This window comes from Dromaius novaehollandiae, chromosome 3, assembly GCF_036370855.1.
Source record: "Dromaius novaehollandiae isolate bDroNov1 chromosome 3, bDroNov1.hap1, whole genome shotgun sequence".
Classification (NCBI taxonomy): Eukaryota; Metazoa; Chordata; class Aves; order Casuariiformes; family Dromaiidae; genus Dromaius; species Dromaius novaehollandiae.
In genome coordinates, this window is record NC_088100.1 from 14,588,156 (window position 1) to 14,607,680 (window position 19,525).

The window sequence follows — 19,525 nt, forward strand, 5'->3', positions numbered from 1 at the left end:
ATGGCACATTGCATTGACCTTATCTTTCCTAATATCATGGTACAGGCGTATGCACAGACACGTTATAAAAATGCAAAGAAGAAACAAACCAAAAGAAAACACTATACGACCATTTTTTTCCTCCTGGGAAGATGGTTTGAGGAAGAGTGAGCCATGTGTATCGGATACTAGACACACTGCTTTCAAGCAGTGCTAAAAGGCAGGCGGTGTTTGAAGCCATTCCACTCTGCATAAAAAATATAAGTCATTGGCATGGGTGTACACAGTAACGTAGGTTACCTGTGGCCCATAGCACAGCTGAGACTAGCATTGATTGTATTTATTCACACAACTCTATGTGCAGTACACACACAGAAATAGAATTGAGGTCCAAAATACTATGCCCGCTTCATATGTACCCTACTTCCTAATGAAGCTGTCAGCCCTGACTTAGATGCCCAGTTTTCCTATAAAACACAGAGGGAAAACGAGTCACAGCAGATGGCATATTCTCAGTAACCAGCTTTGGGAGATACCCTAGCCATCCAGGAGGAACCAAAATGGAGAGTTGGGTGTGATGCCTAAATAACAGCCTAACTCATAATAATTACTACTATCCCTTTTTCTGGGCATCTAGTATGTATGTAATATGTGTGTATGTGTATATATATATGTATATTTATATAAACACTACTTCATAGTGGCTAGCTGATAGATTCAAATGTGGAAATGCAAGTTCAAATTCCTTACTCAGAATAAGGGCTTGACATTGTATCATTTATACCCTCAGGAGGCTATTCTTATGACTATCTACCTATTTGATTGCATCTGGCAACTTTGGGTGGGTTTCACCTCATTTAGCTTTAGACATTTAATCATTAAGAGCCTAATCTAAGCAAATTTTGTTAAGTTCCTTATATTTATAAGGAACTGAAGAAGTAGCAGAGTGACTCATTTCAATGAGAGAAAAGTAAAATAGAAAGAAGAATAAAGTTTTTTACTGTGAGGATGGTCAAGCCCAGACAGGCAGCCATCCTGGAGTCTGGATGGAGTGTCCATCCTTGGAGATATTGAACACCTGTCTGGAAAGCTGCTTTGCAAGTTACTTATCTCTGGAGTAATCATTTTACTTTTAGATTCCTGACATAGATGAGATGAATCTCAGTTGATATCAGCTATACCTAAAAGCCAGACTGGCGTGCTGAGAGACAGCTAGAGGTGAAGGAAGATAGTTACCTCTACGATGAACTGAAGAACACTGAACAAGTCTGTGTTAGACAGCAAATTAAACCAAAGTCTTCTGAGATCCAAACTAGAGCACTTTAACTACAGAACTACCCTTCCCTTGTGTATTATGTCAACACATGACTTAGAACTAGAAGGCTTAATGTGAACATTATATAAAGGAATAAAATACATGCACTTGTGAAATGTCACAAGAGAAGACATACAGCAAAATGAATTGCAGTTGTTTCAGTACTGAAACACAATAACACACTTTCATGATTATGACAGATACATCACCCTGAAACATTTTATCCTCTTTGTTCCTTGGTATTCTGATCAGATAAGATTTAATAACTAAGATATCTTTTCTGAATCTGACAGTTCTTATTACTTTCTTCTACAAGGCAATTAATTCAGATAGAAATCTGAACAACAACAGCATCAAAAAAATTGTGTTTAAAGACAGAGGAGAAAAATGATATTGCTAATTCTATAATATGTCTCTTTTTTATTATTTTCAGTTCAGCAAGGTATAATTTCCTCAAGATTCAGGAGTAAAAATGAAATGTCAACATTTGTGTTTATAGTTCTAAGGTTGTCCGGGAATAGATTTAATAAAAAATCCCCACATGATTGTCTTTGTTAATGCATTTCTTTATTTAATGAGGTACAAAACATTGTTATTTTACTTTTCTGTATTATGTTAAGTCTAAATGAATTTGGAAAGTGCATTTTAACTGCATTTGTGGTTTAATGCAACTATAATGTACAATTTGAAAGAATCAAAGAAACCTGAATGATAATAGCGCTTTGCTCCCTCCAAGCCATGAAAGAAAATAGCTCAAATCTTTAGAGAACAGGAATGTTGAACAGATAAAGCTAGATATGCTCTGTCATTGAAGCAGTCTGAAAGGAAGACCAGATATTAGTTTGGTTAGTTGTTTGAAATCTCTGTTCAAAACTTGTATCAGTGTATGGGAAGTTTTTTCTACTCTTTTGTCACTGTGGGAAGTGGTGCTTAAGCTTCCACTTTTACACAGCCAATCCACAGTTTCCAGATTTTTTTTCCTTAAACACTATGAACAAGTGAAGTTAGATAATATCCCTAAAGGCCTCCCATTTTTATCTTAAAAGGGGGGGGAAAATTACCTGTCATTAGATTTTTTTTCAAAGGACTAATCTCCCACAAAGCTGATAAATGATGCAGTTGGCTAATCTCTGAGAAGCAGGGTAATTGTTTTATGACTTTCCTTATTTTTTGGGTTACAGTTACAGCAGGCACTTGGTATCACAGTCTTGGCTCTGCTCCTGCTTCTGTCACTCAGTCTATGGCTTGCGGCATCTTCCCTGGCCCTTCCTGGGCCTTAAAATAGTTAGCCAGTCTCCTAAGAGTTTTGCGTGGCTTCCCTAATTAAGATGATAGGAAATGAAGGACACTACAACATTGCAGAGGTCTTTTATCATCATAATAAAATAAACAAATATTGCTTTAGGGATTCTGCACTCCCTGCTCCTCCTTTGCTAGGAAAGACTGCATAAAACACACCAAACAGTAATGCGCCACTGCATAGTTGGCCAGGCACTCTGGAGAGTATCTTGTCAGTGGCTGTGTTCAGCGTTTGATTGTTCACCTTTGCTGTAGTCTTTCATTCGTTTTTGGTATTTAAGCTTTTATTATTACTAGGTAAAACAGTTTTGCTGCCTTTTAGAACAGTAAATAGCACCCTTTGGGGCATGCGGATAATTCCCAGAGAATTAAAGTGTTTTGACTGCTAGCAGTCCTACAGTTCTCAGTACCCTGAGCAGCCAAACTGGGTGGAAAGCAACTGCATGTGTCACTGCTGCTACTTTTAGAGCATCTTTCTAAATGTTGCAGGTTACGTTTTTGGAATTCTGCTGAGGATTCTTTAAGTGGGAAAGAGTTCTTTTTATTGGAGTCAATGTTTTTGACAATTGTGTTTAAGCAGTATGTTAGAGATATGAATTTTATTAATGTCTTGGATAAATTGTAGTAGATGCAGACTTCAGTTATTGAGGAGTTATTGTTCCTAAACCCAGAGGAAGTTCAAGGTTTTATTCAAGTGCTTGATCGGACACAGTTATCTTGACAGCACATTTTTGGAGGGACTTTACAGGAAAATATGAAGCAAAATTGCCTGGCTTTCATTCAAAATTATGGGGTGGATGTTCATTAGACACAGTGGCCCAGTGCCTGAGAGCAGACTGTTGGATCCCCCTGATATACAGACAGTGAAGATAAATAGTAATGTAGTTGAGAAGCACAATCCTGATTGAATTCTCACAGTTGTATTTCAAGAAGCAGGTATAAGGAATCACTGCCGTGAACAGGAATCACAGATGTCACCACATGTGCACCCACAGGTATAGGATTTAAAGTGTCATTTGATTTACTCTTCTTTAAAGCTCATGGACTTCCTCAGCAATGGTAACAACTTCTGAGAGCTTGGGCAGAGGAACAAACCCAGTCTAGTACCCCATTTTGTCCACTTTTTATTAGCTTGTTTGTTCTTTCCATCCCATTTAATAGTTTTAGAGAACTTTAAATCAGCAATGTTTTAAAGAAGAGCCTGCGTAGCAAGGGTGTTTATCAAGATTCAGAGTATTCTTATGTTTCCTTTTAAACCTAATGAACCTAAATAAATTACACTGTGTCTGTACAGATGTGTGACAGTTCTCACACACATGGAGATAAAAATGTACTAGATTAAAACAAAATCCCTATAAAATATTCAGAAATGTTCGAGTACAACGACAAGTACTACTATCTGAAGGCTGTCTACTTGTTACATACCTTTTTTAACAACATAAAACTGGATTTATCATTTAATTTACCACTATGCCTTTGGTGGCGTAGTGAAACTTGGTGTTGGATATCCAATAACTGCTAATCTTCCTTCCCACTTTTAGCCATGAAGTGAGCCTGGGGGTGGGGGGAGGGAAATGAATACAGTTATTCATTCATAGTCATGGTTATGTATTTTAGTGAATAACATGATACCCACTAATCCCTGGGATGCTCAATAGCATGAGTAGTAATTCAGAGCATTAAGGTATTAGAGAGGCTACTGAGTCTCAGACTGGTTATGTCGTTTTTCTCGGTGGCAAAGAGAAAAAACACAAGGACGTTTCCCAGTGCAAGGACTGCTCTGAAGATCCTACCGATGGGTAGTGCTGGGGTTAGCTCACGTGTAAGGCTGCTTTAGTAGTGATGCTGCAGTTCCTCATTTTGTGACACTTGTTAGGTGTCTGATAACTGTCTGGCAGCTGAAGTACAGCTCAGCTTCCGAAGAAACGCAGGGTGAGCTGGATGATGTAGAAAGATCACCAGATTAAAAAAAAAAACCAAAAAACAAAAAACACAACCTGCTCACAGCAGAAAGTGAAGAATTTTCCAGTTCTACCTGCGTGCATTTGCCTGGTATCCATGTCAGGTTTTCTGAGCTGAGAAAAAGCCAGATACTTGGCCTTTTCTGTTATACTTTTAAGAGGAGCATACAGACTCATGATGGTCTCGTGTATTGGGACACCCTTTATTTCAAAGTAGCCTGGTTGACAGGAGTAAAAATGAGCCTAAGAAATTTAAAACAACATGACAGACCTCTCATAATATTATACGCTGGGAAAAATACAACTTTTAAAATATATATGTAGGTTAAACTGCTTAATCTTAATTGATCTCTCTCACATTTGTCCTCTGCAATATAACCCAGGAATTGCAGTCAATGTAGACAGATCAGCTCCAGGTATTCCACATATCCATGATGGGCCTGCTATTGATTTAAAAAGGGCTGCACAACCTAACCTCTGTGCTGCAGTACCGTGATCAGAGCTTGAGCTAGCTATATTAAAGTCAGCCAAGCTGTGTCTAGCTCCACTAGAGAGTCCTTTGGATTTTATGTCAGACCTACCTTTAAAACGTAAAGCTTTTACATTGGCACAGGGACTGAAAAGAGAAAAGACAGTTAATACTGAGCAGTAGCAGCTAACACTACTCCTACTACACCTGGTAGTAGGGTTGTAAGGGTTATGGTTCATTATATTGTTCTTAATCCTTACTTGCTTAGGAAAAGGAATTGAAAAATGTGCTGCACACTGTGATGCTTGAGTGCTGCTCTGAAAGGCATAGGGCCTTTGCTCTGACTTTGCATTCAGGGAAGCCTCTGTTTTAAAAGTCAGCGCTGAGTAGATGTGGTTTGTAGCTGATGATAATGAAGTCTGACTGCCTTAGGTTGACTTGTTTGTCCTGGGTAAAATATCTGCATTTTTTTTTTTTTGTGGTCCCTGATGTGTTTGACTGATGACAGCGAATATGATTTGCACTGTGCAGGTTCACAGACACAGATATTTTGGGGTGTGGAGGTGAACTCCCTATTGTGTCTAATGACAGCTACTCATGAATAAGATGAAAAGACTAAAAATATTCTTTTCTTTTTTGTTTTTATTTCCCTCTCCCAATTCTTTAATTGAATGATTTTCCTTTTGGAATAAAGTCTCCAGGGAAAAGATGTATATAGCAACACTTATCAAAGACACTGAAAGATGTTTAAATTAATTAAGAAGAAAGAATACATTAGAGAAATTTCCTCCCAAAGATATGAAAGGAGCTGCAAGCCAAAGCCTTTATAATGTTAAAAAAGTAGTCTTTCAGAAGACTAAAATATTTACATTTTTTGAAGTGCCTAGCCCTTTGAACACTGTGAGATGATCCGATCTGCCCATATTTAGGAAAAGAGGAAAAAGGGGAAGTCTTGTATGTTCCAGTTAAGTAGTCAAGGCACAGGACAATTCTTAGGGGTTTGTAATCAGCTGGGAGAAAGCAATGATGATCTAAAATAGCAATGGCAGCCTTTCATAATTCTCAAGCAATACAATGATTTGAATTTGTAGCTGATAAGGCTTGATGGACAAATAACAAAAAATGTGAAGGCTTGTTTTTCATAACACGACATGTAGGCAACTTCATTTCTGTAAAAGTCCAATGAAATGCTGTGCATGAATTCGCTTTTGTTCTTTAATATCTTCAGGATCACACCCTTTGTATATGTATATTTTTGAAATCAGCTTTTTCAGTGATGTGCATGGAACATTTAAACTGAAGTCCCACATAGTTTTTCATAATAGAGTTGGAGGCTTAAATAATACTCACAAATTTGGATTTCAACCTATGCAGAAAAGCTGCCTGTGGTCTAGGAATGGCAAAACTTGATTCTGAGTGCTAAAGAAGAGCTTCAGCACTTGTACAGAGCTTCAAGGTAATGATGGTTTTCACCCCATCCTCACCCCGTATTTTCTCTCACCTGCTGGCTTATTAAATGAGTTAAATCATTCTGTGGTGTTCAGATCAGTTTGTAAAAACAGTTAAGAGAAACCTTTAACTGATCTCTTTGCATCTCATTTTGGGTATCAGGATAATTAATAGAACACATTGCTTCCATGATGAGGTAGGAGCACTTATATAACATGCTTTTCAAACATCTGCTAAGCAAAAGCCACAGTCTCTGCCAACTGGTTATACAATATTCTAACTTTGGAAGGAAAGTCTTTGTTTTCTGTTACAAATACTCATTGTTCTTTTACATGAATTCAAAAAGGCTTTTTTAAATTAAAGGCAAACTTTTCCTTCAGAAAGCATACCTCTTTTCTGCACCCACAAAACTTTCAGAAATGAAATGATTTGGGGATCTTGACCTATCTGTAAATTCTGATGGAATTAGGGGCTTTTGGGGTGATTTTTTGTGGTTGTTTTCTCACCAGAAAATCAATTAGATAAATTAATGGGAGAAAAATCCATTGAAGGAAATTAGATATGAAATCTCTACCTCCAATTCAATAGGTCATTGTTTCCCAATTCCTGGCTGTCTATGAGAGTATTTTGAAAAAGTACTGTTATTCGCTTGGCCAGTGTGTACATCCTTCTCCCACCAGCCATGCTTGGATCTTATCAGAGGAGATGCTGGAGTAGGTGTCACCAGGTACAGTTATTCATTCCTGTGGCTAGACAGAAAGCTTGTCCCCTTCCAATAAATGAGTAATACAGCTGTCTTGTGACAGACGCACTGAAAAGCTAAATACGTGCCAGGAACTCAAGCATGGTGGGGCATTTTTACGATGCTCAGGACTTCTTTCCACATTCTCATAACAGCCTGCTCCTCTGCGGGTGAAGCTGGAGAACATCCTCTTCTGATTCTGTGCTAAGCCATCCCTCGGTGACCTGGTGAAACTGGGAGGCTGCTTAACATGACACGGAGAGCACCGGCTCAGTAACACACTATACATTTTTCACTGTCTTCAGCTGAAATGAGGTTACAGTCACCTCCCTGAAGTGTTCCTTAAATGCTGTAATTCTAATAAAAAGCTCTTTTTACTGTCTTATAGTTGCATTTGCACAACCCCCCCATAGATTTCATAAGCTCAAAAAAAGAAAAAGCTTTGACAGCCTTAGTGTTGGAGAGTCTCCCTGACTGTAGCTTATCCTCATAAAATCATAGTATACATAGTCAGATAGTAGGACAATTATAATAATACCTTACTACTCTCTCGAGCAGTGCAACTCGACTAAGATCAACTTCTGCAAGGAAGACATTAAGGGTATTTGAGCTGGTTGTATTTAAATGTCCTTATCCATGTTTAAGTTATCAGTCAACCTCATTTATTTTATTTTCTGAGAATGAAAAAGCATAAGCTGATTCACTTGTTTTGGACTTACCAGAGGGTCCCCATGGAAATGTTTTGAAATAATTCTACATTAATTATATGAATGGTAACAAGTTCTCAGCCTGTACTACATTCCTTTTGGTAATTTTGTATCAAAAAGTCTTGTAGCCTGTACTAGATGGATAGTTTCAGAAACAGTTCAGCACCACAGAAACAGGATTAGTTCATGTGATCTGAACAAAACATTATCAGGTCAGCTTATTTTTAAATGCATGCAATTTTATTATGATTGGAGAACTATTAAAACTCTTGTAAAATACTAATGTGTATAATTTTCATCTGCCAAACCTTTGCTGTTTGTTTTCATTGCAGATGGAAGAAAGCTCATGATATTGACCTTAAAAAGTCCTGTCACATAATACTATAACTTTGAGGATGAAGTAGTTTTATTTTAATAGATGATGCATAATGAATTCATACAGACTAGTGGAGCTTTTGTACATTAACAGTTGCACAGTCCAAGCTTATCATGAATACTTCCATAAATTAGATTTTAATCCCTTATTTCGTGTATAATTGCTGCTAAATTGCACAGGGCACACTTTCTCTTTATTCACGTACTGTAGTTCACTTGATTTTCTTAAACAATAAATAATGCATTATTATTGAACAATAATGTCTCTGTTAAAACAACTAAAATTTTAGACTGTTTAAATCATTACCAAACAAACTACCAGTTTATAGTAACGTCCAATTGAACTGTAAATTGTTAATAAATATTTCAAAAAGAATTTAGTCATGGTTTGATTTAATAATAATAAAAAATAATTATAATATTATTAAGCTTTATGTTCCCAGAGGCAGAATGGTTTTCAGCTGATTCAGATTCTGAAAAATATATGCTTTAAGATTGATCACTGTGACTGATTGACAAGCCTTATGACATGCACTGTGCTATTCTTTTTGCTACTAGTCTCTGAAATGAAGAAAAGAGTGTGACTGTTTCAGTGCTATAAAAATGCATTATTTAGAAAAAAACATGGGATGAAAAAACAGAGGATAAAATAATCTGGAGATTTTTAATCAGATGACTGGAAGCACGTGGACAGTTTAGCTATTTTACTTTTCTCCAGAACAATATCTTATTCTCTCAGTAATCTAATATCCATCGCCATGGGAGAGGTCCAAAATTCAGACACTGCTTACTGTAAGTCCATGGAATAGTGCCATTAGGCATATCTTTTGGGGGGGATTAATATTGCCAAAGTGTATTTGCATATCATGATGCAAAGGTTCTGGAAATAAGTAAAAAATATGTCTTCTGACAGAAATTTAATAATTAGCTGCAATCACAGCTAAATTAATCCAGCCTTGGGAATAACAATTCAGGCTTCTGAGTGTTGTTGTTTAATGTCTGATGAGAGTAAATTTTAAAATTGAAAAGACATTCAAACCTTTGGAATATCTGTTTTAATGGCTGTAGACCAAAGGGAAACCAATGAACAATAAGAATAATGAAAGGTCTAGGAGATGTGACCTATTACAGATGTGTTATCTAGAGAAGACAGGAGTGAGTGAGTAATGATAATGGACTTCAAGTGCGTAAAAGTTGACTGCAAACAGAAAGAGAATGAAGTCTTCATAATTACTGAGCACAGTACAAGAAATAATGAGATTATGTTCCAACAAGGGGAAATTAGTTTAGAGATTAAAAAAAAAAAATCTTTCTAGCTGCATTGCTGAGACAGACTGTAGGATCCCTGTCACTGGAAGATGTTAAGAACAGCCTAAGTAAACATGTCAATATTTAGGCCAGTGCAGGTAATCCTGCTGTGGGGAGAAGGGAGGGAACTGATGTCAAGCTGTCTGTTTTTCTTTGGTTCTGTGACATAACTCAGATATGTATCAAGAGGCCAGGCAGTTCTCAGAGGATTGTTGTTTAACAGCTAGCACCAGGAATAGGAAGTCAGAATATCCCAGGGGAAATACCAACGGCAGAGATCTCCACCTTCCCTTAAGCTCCTGCAGATATTTTTCTATAAACAGGAAGACAGCAAAGAAGACTCTGAGGTCCTTCAAATGCTCAAGGATTTTCTCAGAACACCCCACTATGTTGGGAACTGTTTTAAACAGAAAGGTTTCCAGCAACAGTTGTTGACTGAAGAGGATATGCAGTAAAAGGTCTACCTAGCAGAAAAAAGATTTGGTGTTCCTAGACTTTTCCTCTACAGCTGACACGTATAGCCAGGTTGTCACTTTTCTCATAATAATACGACAAACCATTACCCATAAGGAAGGGGGGGGGGGGAGGGGGAAGCTCTCATTTAAAGCATGTTTCTATTTTTTTTAGCAAAGAGGTATAAAAATATTTTGCAGATATTTAAATCAAATGGTTGAGTGACTTGGTGACTTTTTACTATAGTAATCCATTTATTTTGGGTAACTTAGTTTCTTTATTCAGTAATATATATATTCAAATATAACTTGACTGTAGGCAGCTGGCACAACCAATTCAAAACAGCAACAACAACTAAAAGAAATGAACTGATTTTTAGTATAGAATCTTATTCTCCAGTAGCATTTGATAAAGTCTTGCAGTCCACATCCATTAACAAGCTCTTCAAACCTGCTCCTTCATGGAAAAACTGATGAGCTTTGTCACATGCCTTGAGAATTAGCTGTCTCAGTTACCATCTCTCAACAGACCTCGATGTGAGCATCTAGTGTCTTTGTGACTACTGAGTATCTCCACTGATTGATAGCTAAGTTATGTCACCTTGTTTTTGACAATCTATTAAATGGCTGCTGATTTTATTTAGCCACCAGTTTTACAGTGACAGTGGATCTTCATGCCAACTTTGGAAAAACACTCTGAATCCTTCTGTTTTAACCTGATACAGATAAAGTTTTCAGTTCAATGATTAGTGTTAAGCATATAAAACCTTGTATGGGGATAAATTAATACCTAGGTCCTCTTTTACAATATATTGTCAGAAACCAGCAGTGGTTCTATTGGCTAGACAAATAGTGCTATTATAAAACCTCTACTGTAAGAGATAGGAGGTTCTCTGGAAAGAAAAAGACCGTAGCAGTAATCTGTGTGCAACAGGGTAGGGGGCCAATCAATACTATAGCCAGTGTACTCCACAATCAATAACCTGCAGCAAAAAAGAAGTAGGAAAAAGAAAAGGAGACCAAAAGGTTGGAGGCATGATACGCTGGAATTACAACCAAAGCTTTATAATATTGACTTCAGAATAGAGAAATAAAGCATCTAGCTAGTGTTTTGTTTTGTTTTGTTTTTTTAAGTGAAATAAAGCCCAGTTGCTTCTCTTCAGGTAAAATATGACTAAAATATGACTGCTAATATTTATGGATCACATATGGTGTAACGCAGAGTATACAGAAGTCTCTGAAGCCTGACCATCCCTCTGAGATACACTCTAAAGGTCTGACATAAATGAAAGAAAGAGGCTTATAATGTCCTGTTCAGAGCCTTAGTTAAAAACTATTCTTTTTTGGCGAAATGGCTTTGGTGATTTGTCAAAAAGCTAAGCCTTTCATGGGAACATAACAGTTTCTTTGAAACTTTCACTGTGGAACTGAACTTCTCAATTCCAGTATGAAATCTGAGGTTCAAACTGAGAAAAAGGAACACCGCTAGATTAATAGGTAGCCTGGAACTGAGGACTCCTGTAGGAAAATTAATATTTCCCATCTGAATCAAACAGATAAGGATATTGGTCTTCCAGCCTCCAACTTTCTCAACCACTGAGCTATTTATCCACCTGGAAAGATATTTTTGTTTCCTTATCTTTTTGTTTTGTTTTTAAATATATACATTTGTCTTACCTTTTGCCCCAGTTTAGTTATGCAGTGATAAATACTCGAAGTTGGGAAGTATTTGGATGTCTTACTCATCATCCTCTCCACAGCCAGCTCCCTTATTTCCAGGATCATATGTCTGTAAGTTATAACAGAATCAGGGCTTGATGCCAGCTGCTGTGAGCACAGCCTGCCTGCGCACAGCTGCAGATGCACACTCCTGAGCAAATACAACTGCTATCCAGTTTGCAACAGATGAATATATTCTTCCAGTTTTTAAAATTCATTCCAGGATGAAGATTTGTGGAGAAAATATAAAACAAGCCTTTGGGAGAAATTGTAATTACAGAGTTCAAAGTTAAATGAATAGATTTTAACACCATCTTTTTATTCTTAGGTTTGATTTCTTTCTAGAGAGATATTTATTGACTGTATTTATTTGGCCCAAAGTATATCTGTTTTCTTTCGCACTGTTTTGCATTTACTTCCTGAAGCAGTCAGTAACCATCAGATACTACTTACCATTTCCTGTGAATTTTGACAAATTTTCTCAGCAGAAAAATGGAAAAAATAGCTCAAAGTTTGTCTTTTCTGGACTGTTTAGTCTGAAGAAGTGGGTTGTTACAATACCTGATCTGAACAAGATTTTGGAAATGGTTAAAGTTAGGCTTTTATGGGAAAATTCACATCACCCAAATTGCGATTACAGGTACATAAAGCTCAGTGAGTCAGACTGCTTGCTTTCAAATGGCAACGAATGTCTGAAGGCACACAGAAAGACAGAATTATCTAGGTATGTATCACTTTGGATCCTGAAGCTCTGACAGTGACCAAGCAGAGACCAAAAGCATTTTCGTGAAGTGCTCGTTTAGCCAGGTAGCTAATGGCAGGGAGAAGGTGCCAGAACAATCACAAATACCACTGTCAAAAAGTGAGGGAGTGACCAAACCAAAATGACCACCGGCACCATTTTGAGGCTCAGGTGGCCAGACTAGAGCCCGATGGAGGGCTGTGTCGGGCGCAGCTTTATGCCCGCACGGCAGTGGGATGCTAGGATGGTCCCTGCTCCGTGTCCGGGCGCATTACTTTGCTCATCCTCCATATACCGATGAAGGAGCATATTAGACCTTCAGGAGTTTTCAGAGCTACCTAATTCCCTCCATTGACCAAGCATGGGCTCACACTTGTATGGTTTGATTTGTACTTGAAGTGATGGATACCTCATTTTTAATCGGCTTCAGAAGAAAATTGAGAGAGGTGAGTATTTCCCTTGCTTTCTTATTAGATATCAGTAACTGACCAATTTTCAGAAGAGATGGGTGTTGTACCCTCCCCCCGAAAGCCCTGTGCTAGCAGTAGCTAGGTCTTTAATGCTTGTAACTTCTGAGCCACTTACTGATATGAAATAAATACGAACTTCAGTCACCAGCCCTCTGAAGTCTTGGTTTGGCTCAGCATGGCACATTTTTCCTTCAAGCCAGTAAGTAAGTGCAGTTTAAATGGAGCTTAAAAGCCAATGATAAGGTTGACACAATGGTCCTATCGTGCCAAATAGCATTTTTTTTGTAGAGATTTGTAAGTCCTTCACAGTGACTTTGCTTCCGTAAAGAGGCAAGAGCTGGAAATGACAGTTACCTGAATACACGGTGAAGAAAGCACTAGAGCAAGAAAAGTTTTTGTATACCTAAAGTAGGATTGAGGCAGCTAAGTTCAGCATGCCCTTTCACCTGTTGTCTTGACTTGGAAAAACTACTTTACAAATTTATTTTAATTTCCCACTCACATAAACATATGCCTGTAAACATGCACAGAGCTGTCCTGCCTGCCATGCAGCCCAGCAGCTGCAGCTTAGTATCCTGCAGCTCTCACCTGTCTGGTTTCTCCTGCGTGCAATTAGATAACTACGCTCACGTTTCAGCCTTAACTGCAGGGAGAATGGCAAATGATACTGTAGATTTTTCTTTTTTTAATCAGTTGTCCATTTCCAGGCAGTGGTTATTATTGAGACCTCCAGGCATCTCCCATTTTTGCCTAGAATTAGCTACTAGACTCAAAAATTACTGGGGTTGGCTGTGAAAAAAAGCTTGACCAAGCAGAAGACAGGCAGACAGACAGACTGCCACCCCTGCAGGTGGACAAAGCAGCCGCACAGGCTTTGTGTGAAGCCAGTGAGAGGAAAGAGCTATAATCAAGGACAGGAATGTGTTATAACCAAGGAGGTTCAGTCTGATTTAATTGAACTAAACAGGTGAATGACGGCTTCACAGTCCCTGTACAGACGAATGAAAATCATAGCTATGGTCATGGGGGATTTTGTTGATGTTTTTCTGGCTTTAGAAACGAGCATTAAGAATTCCTCATTCTCCAATTAACCACTTTGGTGCTATGAAACGTACTAAGAATGTGCCCATGAAAATATTATCTATGTGGCATTTTAGGAAAGATATGAATTGATTGTGCATTTTCTGTTCCCATTAGTGTGGACTCAGATACTGCAGGAGGAATTCTAATAAAAAAGGAGGCCTACATTATTAAAAATTAAGCAAGTGGGTCCTAGAAGTTGAATTACAGTAGAAGAAAGGGCCAAAACTATATAAACTTACATAAATTTGTATCTTAGGCTATGCATGTAATGGAAAGGTCCCTCAGCAATAAGCTAACAATGTTACTGATAAATGTTCAATGTCATAAACTATAATAAAGGGTTACATGCTTTTGTTTCTGCTATATCGTGTCATTAACAAAATGACAACGATCTTTGTGCACAGTTCTAGGGAGGAACATTAACGTTTGTCCAAAATTTTCTCCAAAATTCTCCAAAAATCTTTCTCTCTCTCTAGATATATTTTTCTATTTCCTCTGGGACTAGACTGACTGTCTAGCCCTGATTGGGCTAGATAATCTCCTGCAGTCCCTCCCAGCTCTTCATTTTTATACCTTGGAGTCTATGATTCTTTATTCCCCATTCCTTTTGCACTACCCACTCTTTGAACTTCAGAACTTTTTTTACTCTTATTTAAAAGATAGTGTGTGTGAGGGGAGACTTTCTTTGCCTCGTAAAGCATTAGTGGCAAAAAAAAAAAGTCATTCTTTATTTGATTCTCAGTTGTTTGATTTGACAGTTTAATTGTAATGTTAGCAGATCAAAATTAGTAAGCAGAAAATTAACTTTACAGTTTTCAAACTGTTCTTCCGTAGTGGCAGAATGAGGAACAATAGACTTTTTTTTTCTAGCTTACTGGAGATACAAGAAAAGTAGAGCACTGCAGCAAGAACAGAAAATATTTCCAAGTATCTCCACTGCTTCTCAAGATGGCCAGCTGAGTTGGAATACTCTCATGATATGCACAAAAATAAGATTTGGAAAATATCCAACAATCAACATTTCCCAGAGACTGTAAGAGAAAGTAGCAAAATGATCTCAAGGATGATAGTAGAGCCATGAGCCTTTGCTGAAATGCAGGTGGCTTAACTGTCTTAACATCTGGCTTAAAATTGGTTTGGGCTGGGGCCATTTAAGCTGAATCGTATCAACGGCCTCAAATTATGATTTGTGAGCTTGATGCAGTTTCCTGTGGAGGTTCCTGAGGCTAAGCCTGAAATACTAAAATTCTGTTGGCTCTACATGAATGATAAAGTGTAAATAAGTTTAATGGGCTAGGGTGAATTTAAATGAAATATGTACTCGTTTGGAACACCTTTTACAAGTTTAAAACATTATAAAGGGGCTTTAGTGTGGAAGAACATAGATAACCAAATGGCCTGGAGAATGCTATTATTATTGTTATCATTATTTATTTATTTATTTATTTTTAAAGGTGTTATACTACCCACCACAGTTTCTTAAATTATTTTTCATGTTGACCTATCCCCTTCCTCAGTATTTGGGCCTTCTGGATTATAGCCGATTCTGTCATCTTTTATTTGATCTAAATTTAAATCACCACTGGAATCATTGTTTAAAGGCTTTCTGCTAGATTTGGTAAGGGAATCAGTTAGCTTGTGGGGAGTTGCTGCAGTTCCTACAAATGGAGGATGTTTGTTACCTCTCCAGTGAAAATCAGTATCTCACAGAATTGGGACTTTGTATTGGCATAAAATCTGACCTACAAAGTGGAAGGGTTTCTTTTTGTTTTGTTTTCTTCAGATGAAAGTGTGTTTTTGACATATTATTAAAACCACAATTAAATTTGGATTTGTGAAGCTGGGACAGCCATGATAGGATGACCTTCAAGAAATTGATTTATTCTACTGGTAGTGAATATATTTTATTTCTTTAAAACTGAGACTATATTAAAGATTATTACCTGCTGTGAAGTATTTCCTACTGAGTGACTAGCAATGAGCCTCTGATTTCTATTCACTAGCCCCAGAGGCTATGAGATAAAAATTTTCAAATGGTAAAATCAGCAGACTTCAGATTTAAGTTCTAGAAGCAATGACTTATTTTCTTGCATTTTCTCCACTGTATACTTCTAAAATAAAATCTAGAAATGTGGTAGTAAAACTTCAGAGTGATCCTAATATAACACAAATAGGTAACTAAAACTGAAGCATGTAATGGCATTAATTTCTTTTTTTTGTTGTTTGGATTGATGACCTATGCACTCTTAATTTTCTGTTTACTCATTCCATTTATAGATGGAATAAAGCAGGTGAAAGAAAATTTTAATCTGGCCCCCTATGCCAGCAGAATTGCAAACAATAAGCTTGGGTTATTGAATCCTTATTCTTAGTGGTGCATTAGCTACACAAAATCCTTCTGGTTTTCAGATTTTGCATTCCTTCTGATGGGCTGGTGATTAGGAAATAACTTTAATGGTTAACTGTTGCATGCGTGACATGGAAATCATTCCAACCCTTGGTATTAAATGAAGCCCTTTTTCTACAGAATCAATTTGCTATATAAAATTACAGTCTAAGAGGATCCAGGACAAAAGTATATTTGCATTCGAGTGAAGCTTTCTAAATGCAGTATTTAAGTTCTTGAATGTATTCATTACCCTATATTCAAATACATCCCTTTTTAACAGTTAATGTTGTGAATACTTCACGTTGCTGCTTCATCACCAAATAGTTAGGTAATCATTTTACCAATCTTGGCATCTAAAACTGAGAATTTAATCTAAAACACCTAACATGCTTCTCTAGTGAGTGGAAGGAGATGAACAGAGCCTCCATCAACCTCCACTCTAGCATTGGTGGAGGGACAGAGATATCAGTGTTAACTTCATTCTAATGTAGGTACTTAATCTATGTTGGATGAAATGACCTGTGGAAGTGTTTGTCTTTTTCCTAGGTTATGATTTGAGAGAGAACAGGTATTTCTTGAGCTAAGTGAATCTGACTTCTGGTGCTAAATATATTTGTATATGTTCTTTTTAAGTCTTTTGCCTCTTTCACTCATTCCTTAAATGACTTTTGTATGTAAACTTCTGGAGAAGTATTCACTCTAAGATTTCAAGTCCATTACTCATGCTCTTAAACATTCATTTTCTTTCTCCTTTTGTCCCTACCCACAAATCAGCCAGGTCTCTCCAAAGTCCTTGCGTAAGTGAACAGCTTCCATCTCCTCTTCTAGAATGAAATAAATGTACTAAAGAGAGAGAGACAGAGCTATTAACCTGCCTCTCCCTCTTTCCTCCAAATTCTCAGACAATTGGGAGTCTAACACTCTTCAGCAAATAATTTGGAATTATTTTATGTCTTCTCATGAAAGTCAAGCAGGGATAAGTAACATGACATTCCAAATAAACTGAAAATGCCTTCATATATAATCAAAATGAGAGCTCATAAGTGGCAAGATAAAGAAAGTGAAATGTTGGTTTGCAAGTGAGAGGACTCTTAGAGATTAGATACACTGCATAGCAAATCTGCAGTATTCTAACATCAGACTTTTTAGGCCTGTGATGAATACGACATGTCCACAAATTCCTATTATCATTTCTAATCCCAACTGATTTCATCTACAAATCATATTTCAACAGAATATGATCTGATCATATTTCACAGCCATATTGGTCTCACTTTGCCAATATGTCTATAAATGCACAAAATGTAAAGCAAACTATGTGTCTAGGCTAGAATGTTTCATTTCATTGAGTCCAAATTTAATCAATTTAAAATACTTTATACTACATCTAACAGGAAAAGAACTCTCTGCTGCCTAAGTCCAGGTAATATTAATTGCATATTATGCAAAAGCAAATTATCTAAAACTGTCGACTCAGCAAAGACATCTTCAGAGGAACTTGCATATATTCCAGTGTTAGAAGATTCTACTAATAATGCATTTACTTCATGGGTTGTGCTGCTTCCTGAAGGAATGTTCATCTTGTTATATTTCTTTTTCAGTTCTGCTTATTTTTGCTGCATAAGGGAATTTCAGTCATCAAGCATATCTACATACTGTTCAGTCACTGAATGAAACACGAAGCACTACAGCAATTATCCCAGAAAGCCTTCCAAGGGAAGAAAAAATGTGTTGCACTGGGTGTAGAGGAGGCTGGCATTCCTTTGCGTTTATCTCACACTATCCAGATCTTTACACCTTTCTCTGCTGCTTAGGAAGTTCCAGTTTCCCAGTTCTGGCGTGAAGTCCCTCACCACTGGACTGCAATACTTCCAGGTTGGTAGAAGCCTTGGGCACTTCCCCCGATCCTTCCAACCAGTCCAGAGTGCTGAAATGCCTCAGAGGTAGGACCACGGGAAATTATCAGAAGTATCTCCTGCTCTCCGTTTATTCCATACTGACTTTCAGCATGTACTTCAGGAAGATGACCATCTCTATCCCTCTTTGCAGGTGAGGCCCTTGAATATTTGATGCCTAAATTAGTTACGTTAGAACTGAGTCTAAATTATTAAATAGAAATTAATTATCTTGGTGCTTTTTTCTATATATGGACCTTAAGGAAGTTCTATGCCATATGTTTTTCACTTTCCTTTCTTTCTGTGGGAATGAGGATAGAAGTGAGGTTTTCTGGAATTTCAGTCACTTTGGAATTGAGCTACCGCTGTTTTGAATGAAGATGTACGGCTCTGCTTAGTGTTGTGTCTGCATGTATTCACAACAGCCAATTTCAAAAGGCATTCATTAAAACCTAGGGACTTAAATACCACCTGTCTTTTGAAATTACCCGGTGTAAATATGTACAGATACAACACTAAATATGTTTTTCGTTCATTTCTGGCAAGTGAACTGGAATCCCAAAGAATGACTGTTCATTGAGCAAGACTATTTCTTAAGTTTTCTTTTTCTTGTTGTTAAGGAATAAAGTTTCTGCGCTGATCAGAGCAACAAAGTTCAGATGCCCTTGATTTGGCATCTAACTTTGATTTGGTACAGTTTTGAAAGCACGTAGTCTGACCCGAATAATATGGGTCATAGAATTTAACAAGCAAGCTAGGTATTAAATCCATCACTACTTTTTCTGGGCCTGTTACTCTTATGATTTTAGTGGTACAGAATGCCCAGCTTCATCACTATGATTATGCAGCTTATTTAAAGATACGTTTTCTCTTCTGTAAAGACTTCAGAATGGATTTTCCAGGATAGCATACTGGATTTTTATAACAATTTCACTAATAGCCCTAAGTCCTATTTAACCAAACTAGGTAGTGAAGCAAAAAAGTCCCTTTAAGTCCTTTTTTGTTGTCGATAACAATAAAAAACAGAATTAGAAACAAATTGTTGGCTGAGCAGAATACAATTTTCCAGTACCTGCATTTATATCTCCCTGGCCTTTCAACCTAAATTTAGCTTGTTTACTCCCAGTGCAGATGTATTGCATCTTACTTTAAATGAGGCCATTCAGATGAA